This window comes from Panthera uncia, assembly GCF_023721935.1.
Source record: "Panthera uncia isolate 11264 chromosome B2 unlocalized genomic scaffold, Puncia_PCG_1.0 HiC_scaffold_24, whole genome shotgun sequence".
NCBI lineage: Eukaryota > Metazoa > Chordata > Mammalia > Carnivora > Felidae > Panthera > Panthera uncia.
The window spans coordinates 5529880-5555128 of NW_026057580.1; the positions used below are offsets into that span (position 1 = coordinate 5529880).

At 48.2% G+C, this 25249-nt stretch overlaps 1 long non-coding RNA gene across 2 annotated transcripts; it reads left to right on the forward strand.

The window, feature by feature from the left end:
* Positions 1 to 27: 27 nt before the first annotated feature.
* On the forward strand, positions 28 to 24658 carry LOC125938296 (uncharacterized). Of its 2 annotated transcripts, none has more exons than XR_007462662.1 (7): positions 28 to 205; positions 655 to 846; positions 11936 to 12072; positions 13007 to 13130; positions 20873 to 20991; positions 22733 to 22898; positions 24333 to 24658. It is a non-coding gene; the product is annotated as an uncharacterized LOC125938296 (long non-coding RNA). The 2 variants fall into 2 exon arrangements; XR_007462661.1 differs by having other exon boundaries at positions 22824 to 22898.
* Positions 24659 to 25249: the final 591 nt, after the last annotated feature.

Here is a 25249-nt window from a genome sequence, read left to right on the forward strand (position 1 = left end):
CACGAACCACGGGATCATGACCTGAGCTGAAGTCAGACGCTTAACCGACTGAGCCACCCAGGCGCCCCCAAAGTTTTACAGTCTTACAAGAAGAAGCTATTTGCTCATTTGACTAATTTTGGTCTCTTGTTTCTCAGTTATTTCAGGCCTGGACAGAAGGAAGCATGCAGTTTATGGGGAGTCTGTGTCTCTAGTCACTATAAAGGTAGTTCCCTAACTATGGATTCAAAAATATAAATTAGAAACTGCTCTTGGGTACGAATTTCTCCCATGTGAGCTTGTTGAGTGCGATCCACTTATCTCCAGGGCCGATGGCCAGTTAAATCCTGCCCAAGTAGCAGAAAGCCTGTTTGTTTTACGACAAACAGGAAAAGGGGGCCCTCGCTGAAATTCGGGCCTCGGCTAGAACCTGAAGCCAGTGCTGTGCTGATTGTTTGGGGAATACTTAAGCTGGGACAGTTTGTGACGCCTCTCTTCCCCCTTTCCACCAGGACAGTATTTGACGAGGTGTGTGCAGGCCCAGGATCTGACCCCCCAGTCGGGTGCTGAGGGTGGGCCGGGGATTTGAAGAGCTGGAATGTCACCGTGTGATAACCCAGGAATGCGTCTCTGACAAAATCATCCTGATGTCTTCATTTCTGTCGCCCTTTGCAGCTGTTTCAAAACACTTGCCGGTATCAGTGATTTCATGGAATCCTCACCTCCTTCTCGTGAGGGAGGCGGAGCAGGGTTTATTATCACCGTGGTACAGCTGGAGACACTGAGGGTCCGAGGGGCCATGTGACTCAGCCCAGGTCACGGGACTAAGAAGCAGCTGAGCTGGAACTCAGGCTGGGTCTCCTGACGGTGAGTCGGATGCCCAGGTGACCGGGAGCCTCCACAGCCACTTGGTGCTCAGATGAGGGTGTGGCCTTCCTGCCTGTGACTCCCAGGACCGCCTGGCTTTGGGTCCTGGCTCTGCCCATACCAGCTGTCTGGCCTTGGACAGGTTGGTTAAGGGTCTCTGTGCCTCTTTCCTCATCTGTAAAATGAGCGAAATAATAGTACCCGAATCCCCAGAAGGTGTTTTGAGGAGTAAATGAGGTATCATAGAGAAGGCAAAACATATCTGTCCTGGTGCAAGACATCCATACATGTTATATCCCCTCCCCGCCTCAGAAAGCCTTTTCCTTAAGGCACAACCCAAAAGACTTGTTTAAGAATTCTGCAGGGGCACCTGGGTGGCTTAGTTACGCATCTGACTCTTGGTTTCGGCTCAGGTCATGATCTCACAGTTCGTGAGTTTGAGCCCGTGTCGGGCTCTGAGCTGACATTGCGGAGCCTGCTTGGGATTCTCTACCCCTCTCCTCCTCGCTTTTTATCCCTTTCTCTCTCAAAATAAATAAATAAACATTAAAAAAAAAAAAAGAATCCTGCAGAAGCTTTCCTGCTTTGCTACCTTTCCTCACCCACCCTGCCCTCTCTCTGTGATAATGCTACCCTGTGTTACTGCTTTTTACTTTTCATAGTGCTTTCCTAGCCACACCTCTTGAGATTTTCCTGACAACCCCGTAAGGTCATAGAACCCAAAAGTCTTCTTCACTCTCTTCTTACAAATGAGGGAAAACCAAGGCAAGAGAGGCGACTGCCCTAAGGCAATGCCTCTGATGGCCGCAGAGCTGGGACTCCGGCCCCCTTGGAGTTTCAACTCTTGGTTACTGGAAATCGTTAATTGTCTGGGTTTCCTTTTTTGCCTTTGGAAGTGGCAGCTAAGGGACCTCACTGAATCTCTGCGAGCTCAGGATTACCTTTCAGACTGAAAACAACCCAGAGCAGAGCAATTGGCTTGCAGCTAACAGACGCCTTCCAACCCACGCAACCTCCCTGCACATCCTTGGGCCTGGGGGGGTTGGAGAGGCAAACCCGGGTAAGGGATGAATTCCAGCAGGCTCCCTACAAGTGGGTGACAGTTGAAAAGGTCAAAAGGGTGCTGCTCCCTCCTGATATTCCATCATTAGCTCCGCTGCTTGATATCTGAGAACACCTTGGACAAATCAAGGTGCACCTCAATTTCCTCACCTAAAACGGGATGACTGGATTAGATAATGTCTCCGCTGCCTTCCTGATAGCCCAAAAGGGACTTGCTTAAGGACAACAGTAAAACATTACAGGCAACTAAAAAAAAAAAAAAACAACAACAAAAAAAACCAACAACCTCTTTTGGGGCGCCTGGATGGCTCAGTTGGTTAAACGACTGACTTCTGCTCAGGTCATGATCTCCCAGTTTATGAGTTCAAGTCCTGCATCAGGCTCTGTGCTGACAGCTCAGATCCTGGAGCCTGCTTCAGATTCCGTGTTTCCCTCTTTTTCTGCCTATCCTCTGCTCGTGTGCTCTGTCTCTCTATCAAAAATAAATAGTAAAATAAAATAAAATAAAATAAACCTTTTTTTTAAAGATAACTTATTTATTTTTAAAAGAAAGAGAGCATGGGGGAGGTCAGAGAGAGGGAGAGAGAATCCCAAGCAGGCTCTGCAATGCCAGCACAAAGCCCAATGTGGGGCTTGAACCCACCAACCACGAGATCATGACCTGAGCCGAAATCCTACACTGAACTGATTGAGCCACCCAGACACCCCCCCAAAAAACTTTTTTATTATGAAAAATTTCAAACCAAATTTAATGTCAACAAAACTCCCACTTATGCTTTACCTATCATTTACATTCTTTCTTGTTTCTTCTGTACCTCCAGCCCCTCCCACTTGGTTATTTTGTATAGTTGCATAGCTAGTTTGTATAGCTCTTGTTGTAAGTGAAATTTACAAACATTGAAACAGAAATATTTAAAAAAATTTTTTTTAATTTGTTTTTATTTTTGAGAGAGAAAGAGAGACAGGGTGTGAGTGGGGGAGGAGCAGAGACAGAGGGAAACCCAGAACTAGAAGCAGGCTCCAGGCTCCGTGCTGTCAACACAGAGCCTGATGAGGTGCTCAAACCTACGAACTGTGAGATCATGACCTGAGCCCGAAGTTGGACACTTTAACTTAGCCACCCTCTTGTTTGTTTGTTTGTTTGTTTTTTTAAAAAAAATTTTTTTTCAACGTTTTTTATTTATTTTTGGGACAGAGAGAGACAGAGCATGAACGGGGGAGGGGCAGAGAGAGAGGGAGACACAGAATCGGAAACAGGCTCCAGGCTCCGAGCCATCAGCCCAGAGCCTGACGCGGGGCTCGAACTCACGGACCGCGAGATCGTGACCTGGCTGAAGTCGGACGCTCAACCGACTGCGCCACCCAGGCGCCCCATGTTTGTTTGTTTTTTAACGCTTATTTATTTTTGAGAGAGAGAGAGAGAGGAAGAGAGTGCAAGTAGAGGAAGGGCAGAGAGAGAGGAAGAGAGAGAATCCCAACCAGGCTCCACACTATCAGTGCGGAGCCGGATTTGGGGCTCGATCTCACCAATTGTGAGATCATGACCTGAGCTGAAATAAAGAATCAGACGTTTAAACTACTGAGCCCCAGGGGCGCCTGGGTGGCTCAGTCGGTTAAGCGTCCGACTTCAGCTCAGGTCACGATCTCACGGTCCGTGGGTTCGAGCCCCGCATCGGGCTCTGGGCTGATGGCTCAGAGCCTGGAGCCTGCTTCTGATTCTGTGTCTCCCTCTCTCTCTGCCCCTCCCCAGTTCATGCTCTGTCTCTCTCTGTCTCAAAAATAAATAAACGTTAGAAAAAAATAAAAAATAAAAAAATAAACTACTGAGCCCCAAACGCAGAAATCTTAACCGTGTAATACTGACAAATAGATTTGCCCATGTAAACTATATCTCTTTCACAATATAGAATATTTACACCTTTCTAGAAAGTTCTCTCCTGTCCATCACGGTCAAATGGATAACTGAACTTATTAAACAATTAAATTAAACATCAGTGTGAGCTTAGGACACTGAGGGGTTAGCACACGCTCTCTTCACTCTGGCTAGGTCAGAGTCAGGTCTGCTATCTTAAGCTATTTTTCTCCTTCCAGCTTCTGTCCACTCCTGCCATCCTGTGGGTCCCTAGAGGTGATGGTCTTCTGCATGTACTCTGTGTCCACTTATTCTATTACCCTGGCTGCAAATTCTTAGAAGCTTTCTTTTGGGACACCTGGCTGGCTCGGTCGGTAGAGCTTGCGACTCTTGATCTCGGGATCATGAGTCCGAGACCCATGTTGGGTGCAGAGATTACTAAAGATATAAACTTAAAAAAAAAAAAAAAAAAAAAAGCTCTCTTTTGTTTTTCCTAAACACTTATTCTCCATGTTTTTTCTTTTGTTTTCCTCTTTTTCTTTTCTTTTCTTTTTTTAGTATGTATTTATTTTGGGGAGAACACAAGAGGGGGAGGGGCAGAGAGCGGAACTGAAGCAGGCTCCGCACTGACAGGCTGACAGCAGAGATCCCGATGTGGGGCTCGAATATATGAACCGCGAGATCATGAACTGAACCAAGGTCAGACCCTTAACTGAGCCATCTAAGTGCCCCCTTCTGTTTTTCTTTCCTACGACTGTTTCTCATAATGCTGTTTCTCTCCTTTAGAGCACTCTCACTCTTCTGAGTTCAGCCCATCTTCTCTGAGTTCACTGCCCTTTGTTTTGGACTGTTTATATCCTGGACATTAGGCACTGAGCTGTAACCCTAGGGCCCCCCTCCCCCACACAAAGGCCAGGCACTTAGTCCACATGAGGAAGAGAGGGAATGAATGCAAAGGACAAGCTCTAGAAACACCTGCAGTCCACTAAGGAACCCCAACCTGTCAGCTTTGTCATTTCTGGACCACATCTTTCTCTCTGCATTGAGCAAGAAGCTATTTATCTGCCCCTCTGGAAGCCCCAGCATTTCAAGGGAAGGAGGCTGATTTACTGGCAAAATGTGACCCAGAGGACCATTCTCCCCCACCCCCACCCCCACCCTCCATCATTAAAAAAAAAAAAAAAAAAACAGAGCAAGCTGGGCTATCAGGGATACTTCCTGTTTTCCTCTCTTGAAAGCATCCTGGATAGATGAAACAGGGATCCAAGGGACTGTCTGCCTCTGGGGCTTTGGGACTGGCAGAATGGCTTTTAACCCTCTGCTGTCTCCAGCGCCTGAGTGCCGTAGGTAGTTTATGTGTTCTAATTCCTGGGTAGATTTAACTTCTTGAGGGCAGGGGCCTTGCATTCATGCTTTCGTCAAACATTACTGTACTCTACTAAATGCCAGCCTTTGTTTGAGGATCTGGGGATACAGGGATGAATATATGACACAGTCCCTGGCCTCATTCATCAAACAGCAATGACTACAAGTGCTGACAAGATTAAGCACTTTCTCTGTGTCATGCATTCGCTACATGCTTTTCATGCATTCAGTCCTCACAACGAGCTTATGGGGCATTATTATGCCCATTTTACAGATAAGGAAAGCAAGACTTATGAAAGTTAAATAAGCTGTCACAGGCACACGAGTAGCAGATGCCAAGGCTGGGGTTAGAGTCCAGTGGTCCGACAGCTCAGTCCACCTTCTTCGCTGCTATGCTAGCCTGCCCTCTGCAGAAACTACCTCCGTGTCTTAAACGTGGTAATGACTCACTGCAAGTAATTTTTACAAACGCGGTTTATTGCTTGGGCTTGGTCAGGGTATCTTCCGATGACCAGGTTTGTTTGCAATCCACTTACTGCACTGTATCAGACTAGATTGGACGTGAGGTGGTTTGCAGCCCCTGAAGACTGGAAAGCAAGGCTGAGAAACTAAGAGGTCATGTTTGGCCCCCGTTTGGAAGATAAAGACTGTTTCAGTCTCTTTCATTCCCCTGCCATTTCTGGAACAGTTCTGATTCCCCCTACCTTTTTCTTTTCTTTATTATTATTAAAAAAAAATTTTTTTGTGGGGTAGGGGGAAGAATATTTTTGAAAAAAAACTTGATGGGAAGTTGATACATTATAACAGCAACGAAGTGAACTGTATATACCGAGGAATTATTCTACGCCTTTGCTTATGTCATCGTTTACATCCTCGCAACAATAGTTGGTTTTGTTTTTCCATTTCTGGGGAGGACCCGAGGCGCGGACTGGTTTAGTTAGCATACCCCAGATCACACAGCTAGACAGAACCAGGTTTTTGATCCTAGGTTTGCCTAACTCCAAAACCTACATTTTAATCATGCTGTCTCCCTGATGCTGGAACTTGGCAGAGAGAGGAAGGAACTCCCTTCCTGCTGACCTTCCTGACACAGTTAAGTGGCGGGTGAGGATACCCAGTAACCTTGAGATCTGTTGGTTAGGGATCCTGGCACAAAAGGATCTTAAGGTGCTTCTGAGCTGCAATTTTATCTCTTTAAGACCCAGGGCTCCCATGCCAAGGCTGTTCCGTGATCCTCGGAGATTTCAGGGGTGGGGAAACTGGATGGAACGCGCTGACATACAACAAGCAAAAAAAGACCTCAGCATTTTTGCCTCGCCTCGGTGGCTCCTGCCTTTTTTTTTTTTTCCTCTCTCCCTCTCTCATTTATTTATTACTATGCTATTCCCTGGCCCTGCTGCTGTGTCAATACTGATAAAAGCAAATCTCCCCACAAACAGGTGCAGCCAGAGCTGCCCCTTGGACAGCTGCCAGGGAATGTGATCGCTCAGCTGAGGTGACCTGCCCCTGCCCAACCCCCTTCTCGGGTTCCAGCCCAGGGCATGTGTCCTTGGGCGGTTAATGTCCGCATGTTCAGAGCCTGGTATCTCAGCTGGCATCACGGACTCAAGATGGCAGATGTAGTTGCGGTGGGGTGGGCGTGTGCAGGACAGAGGGGGGCCTCCGGGAGTTACTTATTTTCCCTTTCGGTTTCTTCGGAAATTACATGGACAATACTATGTCACCAAGTCCCTCCTGCAAGTATTTGAAAATATTTCCTAAGAATATCACCCCCTGATTTTTCTAGATAAGAAATATTTTTTTCCAGGCCCACCCGTTTCCAACTTCACATATACACTTGCAATTTAATGACCCGAAAGACATTATCTGAGCACCTCCTAGGGCTCAGTGGAGGGTTCACCTACAGAAACATTTTGTGAGGCAACCCTGTTACCCAGGATGCGTTTTGATGCTGCCAAGCCCTGTGACTTTGACCTCCGGTGTGTAAAAGATTATATTCCATCCCCCCTCCCCCGCCCCCATGTCTGTGTTTTGTCCCCAAGCATCATTTCCCCACTTCCCTAGGGCACCAGCCTTTCCGGAAATGCCCCAGCTCAGCAAGCGGCCTCCACCTCCCCGGGAAGTGAGAGGGGGCCGTGTGGCGGTGACAGCACAGGGCGGGCCTGGGGCCGGGCCGGGCCGGGCCGGGCCGGGCCGGGCCGAGGGCAGGGGCCGGAGCCGGAGCCGGAGCCGGAGCCGGAGCCGGAGCCAGAGCGGGAGCCTCCCGCCCCGCTGAGCGGCCCGCAGAGCAGCGCGCGGCTCCGGGAGGGGAGGACGTTGCTATGCAAATGCGCCGCGGCCTGCGGGCCCCCTTTACCCAGGGGCCCTCCGGTTGCCAAAACAGACCATTCCCCAGAACAGTCGCCTAGAAACGGGCGCTGTCATAGCAGCCTCTCAGCAGCGGCGAGCCAGCCGCGCTGCCAGGAGGAGCTGGGTCAGGGTGTTCAGACCTCCTCAGCACCCCCTCCCCACCCCGTCTCCACCTCAGGGAGGGGAGTGGTGGCTTGGGCCCCTCCTTGGAGCAAGGGAGGGCACTAATTGGATTGGAACACTCCAGAAACACATCAGCTGCTCCTCCCTGGGGGAAAGGAGTGTGAGGGGGAGGCTTCAGACTGTCTTTGTGATGGGTCTCAGCCTCACCCTCCCTGAGCCTCGCCCTGATTTGGTCCTCACCAGCCTCTGCCCACCCGGAACCTCCCTCAGGGCACCACAGCCAGCTCGGGGTGGAGGGGAGGGGGCAGACAACAACCAGATAACCCCGCAAAGAAATTCAGCCATAAAGAGGGGTACGCGATGCAACAGCAATTGAAGATACAGGGTCTGACCTGCTTTGAGGGGGTTAGGGAAGAATGCAGGTTTGCTGTGAGTCCCAAGCCGGTGTCCTGGCCACTACCTCCCCCAGCCCTTCCCCTTCTCAGCAGGCTCCTCTCACTCAGCCTGTGGGGCCTGGCCATCCCCCCAGGCCCTGGGAGCAGGGACGTTTTCCTACCTTATTTGGCAGCAAGAGAGCTTGTCATTTAAGTGCATGCATCTTGCCTCTTAACAATTACAGTATAAACTTCTAAAAGGCAGGACCCATATAATTCTGTGATGGCACACCTTGACCATGAAGAACACAACTGATTTGAACAGATCTGCTTGAAAGTGGTGCCAGTGATGTTTATCACCCTGGGAGGCCTCTAATGTTGCCTTTGCAGCAACTGTTTTAGAGTGGCCCTCAGAGACTACTTAAAACCTCATGAAACTCTGGGATTGGGGACGGGAGAAGATTCAGTGTCAGCCTGAGTGACATTAAGCCAACAGGTGGGCTACAGAGAAAGTGACTCCTCAGGATGCAGCATTCCCTGGGGTCTAGATGCTGCACGCCATGGCCAGAGCACGAGCCTGACGGCTGGGGGCAGCTTTGTACTAACGTGCTGGGCGAGAGACCTTCCTTCGTAATCCACGGACGGCCTTGGGAGTTGTATGGATTCTATAAACTTGAAGTCTTCGTTCAATCTTGTTTAGTAAGGCAGCATGTAAACGTGTAATCTCTCCCTTCTCTTTCTCCTTTCCTTTCTCCTGCACTGAGTGCCTACTGTGTGCCAGGCACTGGAGATTCAGAGAATAATTAAATTGATATCATTCTATATTTGTAAGGAGAAAAATAATGCATAGTGCAGGCGACATTTGCCCTGCATTAAAGTCACCAGTATGTATCTTTTGATTAACTTTCTTGTGTTTGTGGGTTTTCCCTAGATCATAAATCTCACTTCTCTGGAGGCCAGAAATTTACTTTCCCAGACTCCTTTGCAACTAAGGTGTAGGCATGTGACCTAGGTTCCACCAATCAGATGCATGCACATGAGGTTTTTGATTTGGAAGAGGGCAACAGGAAGCAGGTGTCCTGGGGAAGGGGGTTAGAGGAGGCATCTGGCCTTCAGAGCAACAGGAGGAATGGTGTGAGATCCAATTCCCACCATTGTTGAAGGGGGTGAGTTCAGGCAAGTTGCAGAATTTATGCTGATAGCTGCCTTGGTGGTTTGGCTAGAAAAGTACCCTGAGGTGGTTTGGGCATCATCCCTGAATTCTGAGCCTCTGTGCCTGTCTTCCCTTTTGGATTCTGTGAGCTACTGAATGTTTTTTAATAAGTTCCTTTTCTGTTAGGGGCACCTGGGTGGCTCAGTCCGCTAAGCGTCCGACTCTTGATCTCAGCTCAGGTCATAATCTCACAGTCCTTGAGATCAAGCCCCACTGTCAGACTCTGTTGACAGGGCAAAGCTTGCTTGGGATTCTCTCTCTGCGTCTGACTCTGCCTCTCCCTCAACCCCCATGCCACTTAGCTTGCTTTCTTAAAATAAACTGAAAAAGGGGCTCCTGGGTGGCTCAGTCGGTTAAGCGGCCAACTTCAGCTCAGGTCACGATCTCGTGGTCTGTGAGTTGGAGCCCCGCGTCGGGCTCTGTGCTGACAGCTCAGAGCCTGGAGCCTGCTTCTGATTCTGTGTCTCCCTCTCTCTGCCCTTCCCCTGCTTGCTCTCTGTCTCTCTCTCTCTCTCTCTCAGAAATAATAAGCATTAAAAAAAAAAAACAACCATAAAAGCAGCACCTGGGTGGCTCATTCGGTTAAATGTCCGACTTCAACCCAGGCCATGATCTCAAGGTTTGTGAGTTCAAGCCCCACATCAGGCTCTGTGCTGACAGCTCAGAGCCTGGAGCCTGTTTCAGATTCTGTGTCTCCCTCTCTCTCTGCCCCTCCCCCGCTCACGCTCTGTCTCTCTCTCTCTCAAAAATAAACAGAAAAAATAATTAAGGGGCACCTGGGTGGCTCGGTCGGTTAGGCGTCCGACTTCAGCTCAGGTCATGATCTCACGGTCCATGAGTTCGAGCCCCGAGTCGGGCTCTGTGCTGACAGCTCAGAGCCTGGAGCCTGTTTCAGATTCTGTGTCTCTCTCTCTGCCCCTCCCCTGTTCATGCTCTGTCTCTCTCTCTCTCAAAAATAAATAAACGTTAAAAAAAAAATTTAAAAAAAAATGATTAAAAAAATAAAAATGAATAAACTGAAAAACCAAATCATCACAAAAAAAGAGAAGTTCCTTTTCAGTTAGAGTGGATTCTGTCGTTTGCAACTAAGAACTCTGACACAGATGGATGGATGAATGAATAGGTGGATGGATGGGTAGGTTGAAGGGTGGGTGGAAGAGAGGATAAAGGGTGGGTGGGCAGGCACCAAAATATGGAGTGATTTGGGGCGGTGGGACTTTAGGTTATTTTTTCTCTTTTCTCTGGATTTTCTTTTCCTTCTCCCTCCTCCTCCTCTTGCTCCTCCTTATTTCTTCTATGAAAGCATGTTACTTGCAGAGTAATAAAAAAAAGTTATCAGAAACCAGCATCTAGAAGAGTTCACAACACAGGGAAGATAAAAAAAAATGGAGGTTCTAAGCCAGTAAGAGCTCTGGAAGGGCTCTGGCTCTGGACTTCGATTCCACTGTCTCACCACGCGTGCCCTGACCCCCAGCAAGCCTTGAATTTCTCTCCCTCCTCCACACCCAAGGCTGTGCCCACCAATCAGAGGCATGCACTGGCTCATCCTGCTTTGTGACATTTTCCTGTTGTTACCCAACAGTCCTAGTTTACCTTGAGCAAGGATGACACACACACTTGTGACTCACCCCATATTGTTCTGCCCTCTCCCAGCTCTGGCCTTCCAGTGGCACTGACTATCCCTTGGCTGGCAAGTACAACAACCTTGTTCTACAGCTATGTTTCACATGGCATGTCCCATCACCCGCCATAGATTGTCAGTTCCATGGAGGCTGGGATTGCAACTTACATGATGTTTGCAAACTCCCAAAGCTTGGTGGGAAGTAGGGTTTTAAGATGCGCCTACAGAAGATGAGGATTGTATGGTTTCTTTTCACTTTGGTGACTGCCACAGTAAACTTCTTTTATTAAGCAAACTCTCTGCCCAGCATGGGGCTTAAACTCACGACCCTGAGATCAAGAGTCCCATCCATGCTCTGCAGACTGAGCCAGCCTTGTTCCATAATGAAATTTTAAAGTTTTTGCAGTCAGGGCCCTTTTCCTCTCTCCTTCCCTCTCACCCACCCTTCTTTCCTTCCTTCCTTCCTTCCTTCCTTCCTTCCTTCCTTCCTTCCTCTTTCCCCTCCTTCCTTCCTTCCTTCCTTCCTCTTTCCCTTCCTTCCTTCCTTCCTTCCCTCCCTCCCTCCCTTCATTCCTTCCTTCCTTTGTTTCCTTCCTTCCTTCCTTCCTTCCTTCCTTCCTTCCTTCATAAATGTCTCTGATGTGCCAGGTGTTTACTGTTTAATATCAAGAAACAAATATAAATAGGCAAATAAGTGGGGGGGAAAAGTGGCAGAAGAGCTTGGATGGCCAAGTGTGCAGGGGAGAGGAGTGTTAGTTGGGAATAGAAACCGCTTTTTTTATTTAAGTTTTTTTTTTAATGTTTATTTATTTTGAGAGAGAGACAGAGAGCATGAGCAGGGGAGGGGCAGAGGGAGAGGGAGAGAGAATCCCAAGCGGGCTCCACACTGTCATTGCTAAGCCTGACACAGGGCTCAATCCCACGAACCGTGAGATCATGACCTGAGCCCAAATCAAGAGTCAGACACTCAACAAACTGGGCCACCCAGGAGCTCCGGAAAAGGCTTCTTCATAGGAATAATATCAAGCGTTTATTCTAGGACGCCCTGTTCTCAGTATTTAACATATGCTCATGCGCCTCATCCTCGAAATAGCAACAGGGCAAGTACTATTGTTACTTTCGTCTTACAGGTGACGAAACGGAAGCCCTGAGAAGTTTAATGTCGTATGGGATTGCTGCAGAGCTGGGACTTGCACCCGGGCCTCTGGGTTCTAACGTCAATGAGCTTCACTGTGGCGTTGTACTGCATGGAGAAGATCCTGGAAAGGTAAGGGATCATCAAGCATGGAGGCCGTCTAATAGTCAAGGGCACGGAGGGCCACCTGTCTGTTCAGCTCGGATGTGGGTGCACAGGGGAGCGGGATGGTGCAGGGTGGAGGGCACACTCAGTAGCAACTGAGAACTCACTACGACAGCCTTGGATGTTCTCTTTATTTCTCGAAAGGTAATTTCATTGCAAGTTCAAACCTCTTGCATGATCTGTCTTCTAGGCCATCCTCTCCATTTCTAGTCTCTTTAAAAAAAATTTTTTTTTTTAATGTTTATTTATTCTTGAGAGAGAGGCAGAAAGACAGAGCGTGAGCAGGGGAGGGGCAGAGAGAGAGAGGGAGACACAGAATCGGAAGCAGGCTCCAGGCTCCAACCTATCAGCATAGAGCCCGACGCGGGGCTCGAACCCACCAATTTTTTTTTTTTTTTAAATGTTTGGTTTGCTTCTTTACCCCAACTGCTGTAGTGGCTCTTGGGCATCCAGAATCAACCTTTTCCTCCAAAAGAAATACACAAACATCCACGTGCCCTGTTGGCCTCTCCACTGACCTGTGGCCCTTATCACACCCCTTTGCTCCCAGCGCTCCCCCCACACCACTTTCCACCAATCCCATTGAATTTTGGTGCTTCCCCCCACCCCCACCCCCACCTTGCTCTGATCGAGAAAATGGACTTGGGAGACGTGTCCTCCTCTGAACTGCTCTGGCAGTGGGGTCTCAGCCAGTGGCTGCCTGCTCGTGGGCTGCAGGGTTATTGCAAGAAGTCTCTGTGTCTATTTGTACTCCAAATACTGTCTGCCGACTGTATAAGTAATGTCTGGGTATAGCTAACTGTGCTGCTGCTCTTTGGCGGTGCTGCTTCCCTGGTCGTTTTTCCACTGTGAATTTCCCTGGTTGACTAAAACCCTAAATAACAGCTCCATTCATTTGCAGGCTTGCAACAATTTCCAAAGCGGGGAAGGAGTCCTCCTGTTAGAGCAGGTTGGAAACCACTGAGCCGGGCTGTGGAGGCAGCATGTTATACCCCCTCAGCAGAGACGGAGTCATGAGACCTGAGGTCAGGTTCCAGCCCCTCCCCTGGCTGGTTGGATGATCTTGGGGGCAATCCCATGTGACTTGGAGAGCTTTGGTTTCCTCACCCTGGAGCAGAGATCACAAAAATTATTTGGCTGGATTGTCAAGAAGATTAAATGAGATAGATAAAGGGCTTTGGAAGCCGTGAGGCTTTGCAGAAGTGGAAGGATTGTTGTGGTCATCTTCTTACATGCATTATCAGCTTCTTAAGGGCAGGGACAGTTCCCTCAGTGACGCCCCTCACCCCCATCACCTCTTGCACTCACAGGGGACTATGAGATGACCTCGTAAAAACACCACCAAGTGACTAGCACAGCGGCTCAGCACACAGCAGGTGCTTAATAAATGGTAGCTGCTACGTATGCGTGGGCATCTGGTTGAAATCTTCTCTCTGCCACTGCTGAGTTAGGGAGCGTGGCCGTGGGCAAGGTTAGCACTGACATGCCCTAGTGTCCTCGTCTACCACATGGCTGAGAAGAGCAGCTAGTTCATGAAGTGACTGTCACACAGGAAGAGTTGTGTATATAACAGAGCCAGGCACAAATCAACCACTCTGTAGGCAGCAGCTGTTGTTATTATTATTTTTCTGAATTTTTTAAACATTTATTAATTTTTGAGAGAGACGGAGCATGAGTGGGGGGAGGGGGAGGAGCAGAGAGAGAGGGAGACACAGAATCTATTTTTTTTTTTTAATTTTTTTTTAACGTTTATTTATTTTTGAGACAGAGAGAGGACAGAGTATGAACGGGGGAGGGTCAGAGAGAGGGAGACACAGAATCGGAAGCAGGCTCCAGGCTCTGAGCTGTCAGCACAGAGCCCAACACGGGGCTTGAACTCATGGACCACGAGATCATGACCCGAGCCGAAGTCGGCCGATTAACCGACTGAGCCACCCAGGCGCCCCGAGACACAGAATCTAAAGCAGGCTCCAGGCTCTGAGCTGTCAGCACATGGGGCTTGAACCCATGAACCGTGAGATCATGGCCTGAGCTGAAGTCAGACGCTTAACCGACTGAGCCACCCAGGCACCCCTGTTGTTATTTTACTATTATGCACTGAGCGATTCTTTTTTTTTTTTTTTTTAACGTTTATTTATTATTGAGAGACAGAGAGACATAGAGCATGAGCAGGGGAGGGGTAGAGAGAGGGGGAGACACAGAATCCGAAGCAGGCTCCAGGCTCTGAGCTGTCAGCACAGAGCCCAATGCAGGGCTTGAACTCACGAGCTGTGAGATCACGACTTGAGCCGAAGCCGGTCGCCTAACCAACTGAGCCACCCAGGCACCCCAGAGCGATTCTTTAAGAGGTGATGTGCAAAGGTCGCCAGACTGGAAAGGAGGCAATGTAGCTCCTGGTCTTTGTTCAGAGTCATCAAGGCCTTCAAAGATAGCTAGATGCTCAGGCCAGCCTCTAAGGTTCAGCACAGATGATAGAGCCGTGAATATGCTCATGTGCCATTTCTAGGTGTGGCCTAGATCCCCACAGCAGACATTGTTAGGTAAAGGGGTGCACCTTTAACATGTGGGTTAATACCACGATTGTCCAACATGCACATATTCGTGTTTGCATTCTTTCCTATCCAAGCAAAAGGGTCTGTCTCCCCACACCCCACCCACCCACATTTTCAAGTTTTAATTTTATTCATTTTTTTTGACTAGGTAATATTTGCAGTCGGCACATAATTTTAAAAGGTGCAAAGGGGCGGGTTGCCTGGCTGGTTCAGTCAGTGGAGCGTGCATGTGACTCTTGATCTCGGGGTTGTGCGTTCAAGCCCCACGTTGTGGGTAGAGATTCCTTTAAAAAAAGAAAAAAAGGTACAAAGAGACATGCAGTGAGAAGTCTCCTCACCCCATCCCAGCCAGCCAAGTTTCCTCCTCAGAAATACAAACTTTGATCTCAGCCTACCTGGCAAGTGGAAAATGCTATCTGACTAAATGAATCTCACCATTCATTTACTTATTTTTAAAATGTTTATTTATTTTTGAGAGAGAGAGAGTGAATAGGGGAGGGGTAGAGAGAGGGAGACTAAGGATCTGAAGGGGACTCTGTGCCCTCAGAGCCCAAGGAAGGGCCTAAACTCAGGAATCATGACAGTATGATTTGAGCGAAGTTGGTTGCTTAACTGACTGAGCCACCTAGGGCCCTTTAAATCTCACTATTTATTTGTTTGTTTGTCTTTAATGTTTATTTTTGAGAGAGAGAGAGAAAGAGGCAGAGACAGAATCAGAAGCAGGCTCCAGGCTCTAAGCTGTCAGGACAGAGCCCAATGCAGGGCTCGAACCCACGAACCATGAGACTATGACCTGAGCCAAAGTCGGACGCCCAACTGACTGAGCCACCTAGGCGTCCCTGAATCTCACCATTTAAAGAATATTTCGGGGCGCCCGGGTGGTTCAGTCGGTTAAAGCATCCGACCGTCATGCTTTCACAGTTGGTGAGTTCCAGTCCCACATCAATCAGGCTCTGTGCTGACAATGCAGAGTCTGCTTCGGATCCTCTGTCCCCCTCTGTCTCTGCCCCTCCCCTGCTCATTCTTTTTCCTTCTCTCAAAAATAAATAAAACATTAAAAAATAAGAAAGAATATTTTGCGTTTAAAAATCTTTCTAATTTATTTTATAACTGGAAGTTTGTACTTTTTAATCCCCTTCCCCTCTAACCTCTCCTCTGGCAACGACCGGTTTATTCTCTATTGTTTTTATGTGAAAACAAACCAGAATATACTTTAGAGTAGAATGTTGCATCTGAATGAACTCTGAGATAAAACCAGAAACTTCAAAGAAGTTTTATGTTCAAGGGTGGGGTGGGGTGGAAACGTGCTTCTGGTTCCGCCTCCTACCTTCTCGTGGGGGGGGAAAGGTTGACACAGCTCTGAATTAGTGTATAAAGCACAACCTTGACGATGCCTCTGCCCCTCTCGGTGATCCTGGGGTTTTTCCTCTTCCCCTGCCACCTGCATACAGTCCTTCCCTTACGCCCCTTCCCTGCCATGACTTGGCCACCACCTTGTTGCTTGACCTTCAGTGGGTCACCTCCACTCTGGGCTTTGGTTTCCCTCACTTGTAAAAAGAGGGATTGGACCAGGCGCATTCCAGGTGAAACATTCCAGGACTAATCAACTAATTCACATTAAGGTGTAGATGACTGATAACAGCTGAATGTATTACCTCTCTGGTGGGTGGGAGTATTTTAAAAGATGCAGTTTCTCATCCTAAAAGAATGAACGTGCATGGTGCAATTTCAGGCAGGGTCACGGGTGGGTGGGGATGATATGGGGAGAGGGGGTGCCTCCCCTGACATTTCTCCAGTGATCACCGGGGTGAGGGGGGCACTGCTCCAGTCAGGGGTGGGGTCTGTCCTGCGGGAATGTGCCTGTTGGTTTCCCTCCAGAACTTACACCATCCTCCTCCCTCTTTGGCAATGGCAAGAGCAGGGTTTTGTCATACCGAAAACTGCCTCATCAGGGAAACCCACGTGTGTGGCCTAGGAAGCTACCCTGTCCCCTGGGGCAAGGGGTGCGGTGGGGGCGTTCAGCAGCCTGGCTTCCAGGTTCATGGGTCAGTTCTCATCCTGGGCAAGTGAAGAGGCCTCTGTTGGAGGGCAATCCACTTTCTGCCAGAGCAGGTGGTCCTGCCACACCTGAATCCAAGACATCTGCGTTTCACCCAGGGAGAAAGGCTGTGCTGAATGCTGTCTGGTTTCATTTTCTGTAGGAGGTTTGATTTGGCTTCTGAATTTTCAGGGAGGGCATGAGAGAGGGTGTGGCCTGCAGCCACCATTAGTCCATCAGAAATAGGAATGTGACTCTTGATCTTGGGGTTTGTGAGTTCGAGCCCCATGTTGGAGGTAGAGTTTATGAAAGAAGGAAGGAAGGAAGGAAGGAAGGAAGAAAGAAGAAAGGCATTTATTTTTCTGGTTGGTGCCATCTCCTACAGCTCCCTCTGAGGCACCTGCTATCTGGGCCTCCCTTCAATGGAGGCAGTATGGGAGTGCGTCTGTGCTCCAGGCAAGAGAGTGGTGGGTAGGAATGGAGACCCAGGATGATGGTCAGTGGTCCCTACTCTGGCAGCAATGCTAACTAAGGGGCTCAGACCAGCCCGAGGATCGACGTGCCTCTGTCTTCATGAGAATCGCCACCATCATATCCCTTCCTCTTCTCTAGAGCAGGACAGCTTCTCGAGACCTCTCAGTGCTTTGGCCATGAGCCTCAGCATGGAACACACAGAGCTCTAGACCCTCCCTGCTCAGAGAGTAGTCTGAGACCAGCAACATTAGCTCCACCTGGGAGCTGGTTAGAAATGCAGACTCTCGGAGGCGCCTGGGTGGCTCAGTCAGTTGGGCGTCCAACTTCAGCTCGGGTCATCAACTGACGGTCTGTGAGTTCAAGCCCCACATTGGGCTCTGTGCTGACAGCTCAGAGCCTGGATGGAGACTGCTTCAGATTCCGTGTCCCCCTCTCTCTCTGTCCCTCCCCCACTTATGCTCTGTCTTTCAAAAATAAAATAAAACATCTAAAAAAAAGAAAAAGAAAAAAAAAAAAGAAATGCAGACTCTCAGTGGCCATCGTAGGCTACTGAATCAGAGTCTGAATTTTTACAAGATACCAAGCTGATTACATTAACAGACATTAATGTTTAAGAAAAATCGGTCTTGATGACGCATTCCTTGGGGAGAGAGGCAGAAAGAAATATAAGCTCCCCACGGCGGCCTCCTCGGAGAGGAAGACTTGCCCACAAGCCTCAATGGAGGGAAGTAAACGCAGAGGAAAAGGCTGAGGAAGGCACTCCAGGAAAACATGCTGAAATAGGCAGGTGCCTTTAACGTTTTTAGTTTAATTTTAATTTTATTTTTAATAGGCAATTCACTTACACCGTTAAGATTCTAAAGATGCAGAAAGGTATGTCAGACAGTTTCTTTCCCACACCTGTCTCCCAGCCACTTCCTGTCTCAAAAGCAACCTATGTTACTAGGCGAGAGGTATAAGATATTATGCAAATGAACCCTGTCTGTGTGTTCTTAACTCACCAAAACCCCTTTAAAAAATTCAGCTGCTAGTTTGCCATACACAGTGTCTAGACCTTGCTTTTTCCACTCAATAGCTCTTGGAGAGCATTCCCGTATCATATGGAAAGAATGCTCCAGATTGCATTTCAGCTGAATGTTATTCCAAAACGGGGTTCGAGCTCACGAACCTTGAGATCATGACCCGAGCCGAAGTCAGATGCTTAAACGACTGAGCCACCCAGGCGGCCCCCTACTTAGGTATTCTCTCGGAGCCTCCTACAGGACTTCGGAGACCCAGGGTCACCCCCTCTGGGCAATTCCACCTCCTTCTCCCTCCTATCCCCCTTGCCCACAGCTTTGGCAGAACCCTAATCACATGATAGTATTTAGGCAAAGGCATGAGAACATCTGCTCTTGTGTCCTCTCGCCACGTCCCGTCACAGTGCATAGTAGGTACTCAGCCGACGTGAACAGTATTGAATTGACCATCCCTGAGAGAGGAATTCTCCAAATACTGCTGCCTGATCCTTCTAAGGGCAGAGACCCCACTTCCTCAAACGCTCATTCTGCCTTTGAGAGCCTGTATCAAAAGGTTCTCAGCTGAAGCAGGGTCTGTTTGCTGGTGACTTTTCCCTCGGGTTCTAGTGCATCTTCTAAAACAACATAGAAATTTAGTCCCTTTGACAGATACTTAAGATACCCATCTGTCTCCAAACCAAATACTCCCAGCTCCCTGTGGGTCCTGGGTCCAGATCCTTCCCCTCCAACTTTTTCTTCCATATATTTTTTGGTTTGTAATATTGCCCCCCGCCCCTCTTTTTTTAAGTAAGCTCCACATCCACCTTGGGGCTCGAACTTACCACCCCAGGATCAAGTCTCATGCTCCACCGACTGAGCCAGCCAGGCGCCCCTGTAATATTACCCTTTTAAAAAGTGATGTCTGGGGGCGCCTGGGTGGCTCAGTCGGTTAAGCGTCCGACTTCAGCTCAGGTCACGATCTCACGGTCCGTGAGTTCGAGCCCCGTGTCGGGCTCTGTGCTGACAGCTCGGAGCCTGGAGCCTGTTTCAGATTCTGTGTCTCCCTCTCTCTCTGCCCCTCCCCTGTTCATGCTCTGTCTCTCTCTGTCTCAAAAATAAATAAACGTTAAAAAAAAATTAAAAAAAAAAAGTGATGTCTGACCCCTACACACTTATTAGAATGGCCCAAATTAAAAGACAGGCCCTACCAGTACTGGCAAGAATGGGGAGCACCTGAAACTCTCCAGCTGGGTTTGCACTGGGAACATAAAATGGGACAGGTACTTTGGAAAGGAACTGGCAGGTTTTTAAAAAAGTGAAACATACAGGCTAGCCATTCAACTCCCAAGCTATTTACCCAGAATAAATTAAAGCATTTGTCCAGGGGCTCCTGGCTGGCTCAGTCCATTAAGCGTCCGACTTCGGCTCAGGTCATGATCTCGAAGTTCATGATTCAAGCCCTGCATCGGGCTCTGTGCTCACAGCTCAGAGCCTGGAGCCTGCTTTGGAGTCTGTGTCTCCCTCTCTCTCTCTGTCCCTGCCCCACTCGAGCTCTGTCTGTCTGTCTCTCACTCAAAAAATGGATAAACATCAAAAAAAAAAAATAAAATAAAACAGAAAACCAAAAAACAAAGTGCACAAGGAAGCTCTGTGGGATGATGCTTGTACAGGTTTATACATATGTCAAAACTTATCAAATTGTGTACTTTATTATTTTTATTTTTTAATTTTTAAAATTTATTTATTTTGAGAGAGAGAGATGGGAGAGGGGCAGAGAGAGAGACAGGGAGAGAGGATCCCAAGCAGGCCCTGTGCTGTCAGCGCAGAGCCCGACATGGGGCTTGAACCCACGAACCATGGGATCGTGACCCGAGCCGACATCAAGAGTTGGTCGCTTAACCGACTGCGCCACCCAGGCGCCCCTATATTTATTTATCATTTTAAAAGTAGGCTCCACACCCAATGTGGGGCTGGAACTCATGACCCTGAGATCAAGAGTCACACGCTCTACCGACCGAGCCAGCCAGGCGCCCCTCAAATTGTATACTTTAAACACACACGGTTTATTGTATGTCAACGATACCTCAAGAAAGCTGTTTAAAAAGCCTGCTATTTGGAACTGGTCCCACCTTCTCGATGTCACTGACTGGTGGGGTGCACAGAAGGGTAGCTGGCTCCCTCAATGTGGTCACTGTGCTTTGTGGTAGAGCCCGAGGTCATGTGAGCTTTTTCAGGAGTTATATTGCCGCTGTCTAAGTTCAGCAGCAATGCCAAGATTTTGACGTCATGAACATTAGAACCAGGTCTCCTCTAGCTTTACCATGCGTCGTATCAAGGTCACTTACCCCTTTCGTGTTCATTTTGTTGGCGGAACCGAGTAGGAGACGGCAGAGCGTGGTGGAAAGGGTATGAACTCCGGGGTCAGGTTCTTTTGAATGGAAGCTCAGAGTGGGTAAGTGCCTTAGCCCCTCTGAGTCTCACGTTCCTCATCTGTAAACGGGGTCACGATTTCTGATCTCACGGAGGGGCGACAATTAAATGATACAGAAAGGCACTTAGCACCGTGTGTGGTCTGTTGAGGTGTCTGATGAAGAGAAGCTAATTTTGTAGCTGTGTCACTCCTGCCTGTCACAATAGTTTAAATCTTGGTTATGTGTATGCCAGACTTCTCAGAACATAACACGCTCTCTGTATTTGATTAGCAGACCCGCACATCTTTATTGGAGCGTCTAATACAAACACCGAGATGAGCCGGTCAAAACCAACCCCATGGCGCACCACCGCTAAGTTTCCTCCAGCTTGATCTGCATTCCTTGGATTGAAAGTAATGGGTTTGGCCCTGCATTTAAAAAGTTTGTTTATTTATTTATGTTTTAATGTTTATTTTTGAGAGAGTCAGAGACAGAGCGTGAGTGGGGGAGGGGCAGAGAGGGAGAGGGAGACACAGAATCCGAAGCAGGCTCCGGGCTCTGAGCCGTCAGCACAGAGCCTGACTCGGGGCTCGAACTCACGAACCGTGAGATCGTGACCTGAGCCGAAGTCGGACGCTTAACCGACTGAGCCACCCAGGCGCCCCTGGTGACATTTCTTTAAATAAAAAATGGTGGGGGGGGCCTGGCTGGTGCAGTCAGTAAAACATGTACTTCTTGATCTCCAGGTAGTGAGTGCAAGCCCCACCTTGGGCTTGGAGCTAAGGATAAAAAAGAGAGAGAGAGAGAAAGGAAGAAAAGAAGAGGGGCGCCTGGGTGGCGCAGTCAGTTAAGTGTCCAACTCTTGGTTTCGGCTCAGGTCATGATCTCACTGTTCATGAGAGAGACTGAGCTCCAAGTCGGGCTCTGTGCTGACAACGTGGAGCCTGCTTAGGATTCTCTCTCTCCCTCTCTCTCTCTGCCCCTTCCCTGCTCTCAAATAAATAAATAAACTTTAAAAAATAAAAATAAAAAATAAAATACAACTGAATGCAACATCAGAAATATATTATATATATAATATATATATAATAATATATATAATATAATATAAAATATATTTCAGTTCCTAAGTTGTACTTAGCCATAACCGGGGTGCTGTTTCAATAGCCACAGGTAGCTAGTGGCTATCGAATTGGAGAACGCAGATATAGAATGTTTCCATCAGCACAGGCTCTTGATTTGGACAGCGTGCTCTAGAAAGATTAGGGAAAAGCCCAAGTGGGTCAGTTTGTTTGTTTATATCCTGACTTGTTCCTGAAAGGATCAGAGGCTGCCGAGGACAGCCCGAGGCCATCAGAACCGTGCCCTCTGGCCGGAGATGGGAAGGTTGACATGTGGGCTGAGTCATGAGTGGAGTAGCAGAGAGAAGCCAGGCCCCAGTGGAGCACTGACCTCCCCCCAGTGGAGCACAGAAAGGAAGTGGGCGGGAAAGCGGAGGTGGGCATGTCATGGGAGTGAGGGTCAAAGGACAAGGCCATGAGCTGTCCGATGTTGAGCAACGAGCAAGCTTCGGGAAAGAAGCTCGCTCCTCTCAACAATATATGCTTATCTGACCTGTTTAATCAAGGAGTCCCCGGTGCCCTTCAGTTCTCAGATACAAATTCCAAATTCCAGCTAATCAGATGCAATTAAGGGATATTGTTGGTCGGGCGCAAGTTCTGACTTGCAGCACTGTGGGTAGGATGCCAGGCCTGGGTCCCCGCTCACCACCCGCTGGCTGTTTCAGCAGCCGTTGCTGGAGGCAGCAGGGCCGGGAAACATCCTCCCAGTGGCTGATGAGAGTGGAGAAGCTCTCAGGCAAGGGAGCCAGGCCCCGAGTGGTTTCCTGCGGCACTTTTAAAGCTCAGATACACTCTGGGGATGGGTTCTTTTGGAGGGCAAATCAGAGTTTTTTACCTGTTCACTAAATTTGACTTTTGCATTAAACTTGTTTCTTGGGATTAAAGATGAGCCAAACATACGTGACGATGACTTTAAGTTTTGTTGGGAAGTTCAAAAACATCATAGGGTGGGATGGGGTGCCATGGGGAGCCGTTTATTGCTTAATTTGAGATAACAGATTCCCATAATCTTTATTTTTACTTTTGTTTTGAGGTGTAACCGACTTAGAGCAAAGTGCAGTACGCTTTAATGTACAGCTTGGTGAATTTTTACATATGTATGTACCTGTGTAATCTCCACCCAGATCAGGATACAGAACATTTCCAGCACCCTGCAAGGTTCCCTCGTGCTCCCTCCTGGTCTATTCTCCTCCCCAGAGGTAACTGATATTCTGATTTCTACCACTGTCAGTTTGCTCTGCCTGTTCTTGAACTTCATAGAAACAGGATCGTATCCTATCTGTGTCTGTGTCTGGCTCCTTTTACTTGTAAGCCGATGACACTTTTTTAGGGAAAATTTTGTAAATACAGATCTATAATCCTTTACCTAAAACCATTGGGGCCAGATAGTTCAGAATTCAGAATTTTTCATGGTTTAGAAAGGTGTCATGAGGGGCACCTGGGTGGCTCAATCGATTAAGCATCCGACTCTTGGTTTCAGCTCAGGTTGTGATCTCACGGCTTCATGGGTTCGAGCCCCACATCAGGCCCTGTGCTGGTAGTGCGGAGCCTGTTTGGGAATCTCTCTGTCTGCACCACTCACCACCCACCCCCCCCACCCCCCCCGCCCCAGCCCTGCGCCGTCTCTGTCCTCTCTCAAAATAAATAAATACACTTAAAGAAAGAAAGAAAGAAAGAAAGAAAGAAAGAAAGAAAGAAAGAAAAGTGCCATGATGGATTCCCTTAACACTGTATGTTACAAAATACCCCCAGCAGGGTGTGGGGCAGTACCTGGTAAACACATAAACAGTTCTGAGCAAAGTCCGCCAACATTCACACACTAAGTGGTGGAAAGAGAAGCCATAAATGGCCTCACATCAGTGGAGGCTCGTTTTGCTGCCAAATGAGTTCACGTCAGGTCAGGCTTTGTAGTAAAACGACTTACGATAAAAATGGCTTTATCATACAGATTTCAGCAGTTTGGGGATTTTGATACTGCGAGTAAGGGAGAGCGGACCTGTTAGTTCCCAGCAAGCCATCGGCCCTGTGGGAGGCAGACTTACTGGGTAGCAGGAGGATCCGGTGCTGATAGAAGGTTGCAGAAAGCAGCCGCCCCCGCTGGAGTGTGTTCACGCTGGGTCTGCGGGGACCATTTCTCTCGGTCAGGACGATCAGGCAGTCCACGCATCAACTGCTGACACAGAAGGCACACTTTTGCCAGGTGCCTGTGTCTTTGGGCATTCTTCTGGGATCCCGATCTTGGCTTAGATTTTCTTTTTCTTTCTTTTTTTTTTTTTTTTTTGAGAAAGGGAGAGAGAGAGGGAGGGAGAGAATGAGTGGGGGAGGGGCAGAGAGAGAGAATTCTGAGCAGGCTCAGCGCTGTGTCAGGCTCCCCCGCTGATGTAGCGCAGAGCCCAGCGTGGGGCTCAAACCCACGAACTGTGAGATCATGACCCGAGCCAAAAGCAAGAGTTGACGCTCGACCGACTGGGCCACCCAGGCGCCCCAAACATGGTCTTTCATGTGGCCAACAGTCCTACTGCTTGGAATGTTTCTGTATAACAAAGGAGGAGTATGAGGATGGTCATCGCAGAATTATTTGGAATAGCGATAAATTGAAGGGATATTGAGATAAACTGTTGTGTTCTCCGCAGCCCTATAAAGAATGTTGCAGAACAGCATTTCCTGTATGATGCTCCACGGACCCAAGCCTCAAGAAGATTCCTCAAGGGATTTCATAGTGAAATATGTTTAGGAAATGCCAGTCTCCTCTTGATGATTCACAATGTACATTAGTAAATTAAAGACTCTGAGAAATTCTCCAGGAAAGAAGCCCATTTCAGTTGGCATAAGTCAGTACATCCCAAACAGGTGGGGAAGGACTCTGCTCTCAATAGCAAAATGGCTCTGGGGTTCTGTGGGACCAGTTTGGGAAACACTGTGATAGCCGACTCACGAATAAAGAGCTGAGTGAAAAGGACAGGTTCTGAGAATCTCCGCAGCATGATTGAAACTAACCAACCAACCTAAGTACATATTTGTATTTGGAAAAAAAAAAAAAAGTCTAGCAGGACACATTCCAGAACTTTAACGGTGGTTGGGGTGCTGGAATTATTAGGTGATTTTTATTTTTACCTTTTGTTTTCATCTTTTAGCTTATTTGGGTTTCTTTCTTTTTTTAATTAACTAATTAACTAATTAATTTAATTTATTTTTTTAATGTTTGTTTTTGAGAGAGAGAGAGAAAGAGAGACAGTGTAAGAGGGGGAGGGTCAGAGAGAGGGGGAGACACAGAATCCGAAGCGGGCTCCAGGCTCTGAGCTGTCAGCACAGATCCTGACGCAGGACTCGAACTCATGAACCGTCAGATCATGACCTGAGCTGAAGTCGGATCCTCAACCGACTGAGCCACCCAGGCGCCCCTAGCTTATTTGGGTTTCTTAACTGCTTTTAATTACTGTGTATAACTTTTTTTTTTTTTAATTTTTTTTTAACGTTTTATTTATTTTTGAGACAGGGAGAGACAGAGCATGAACAGGGGAGGGTCAGAGAGAGGGAGACACAGAATCTG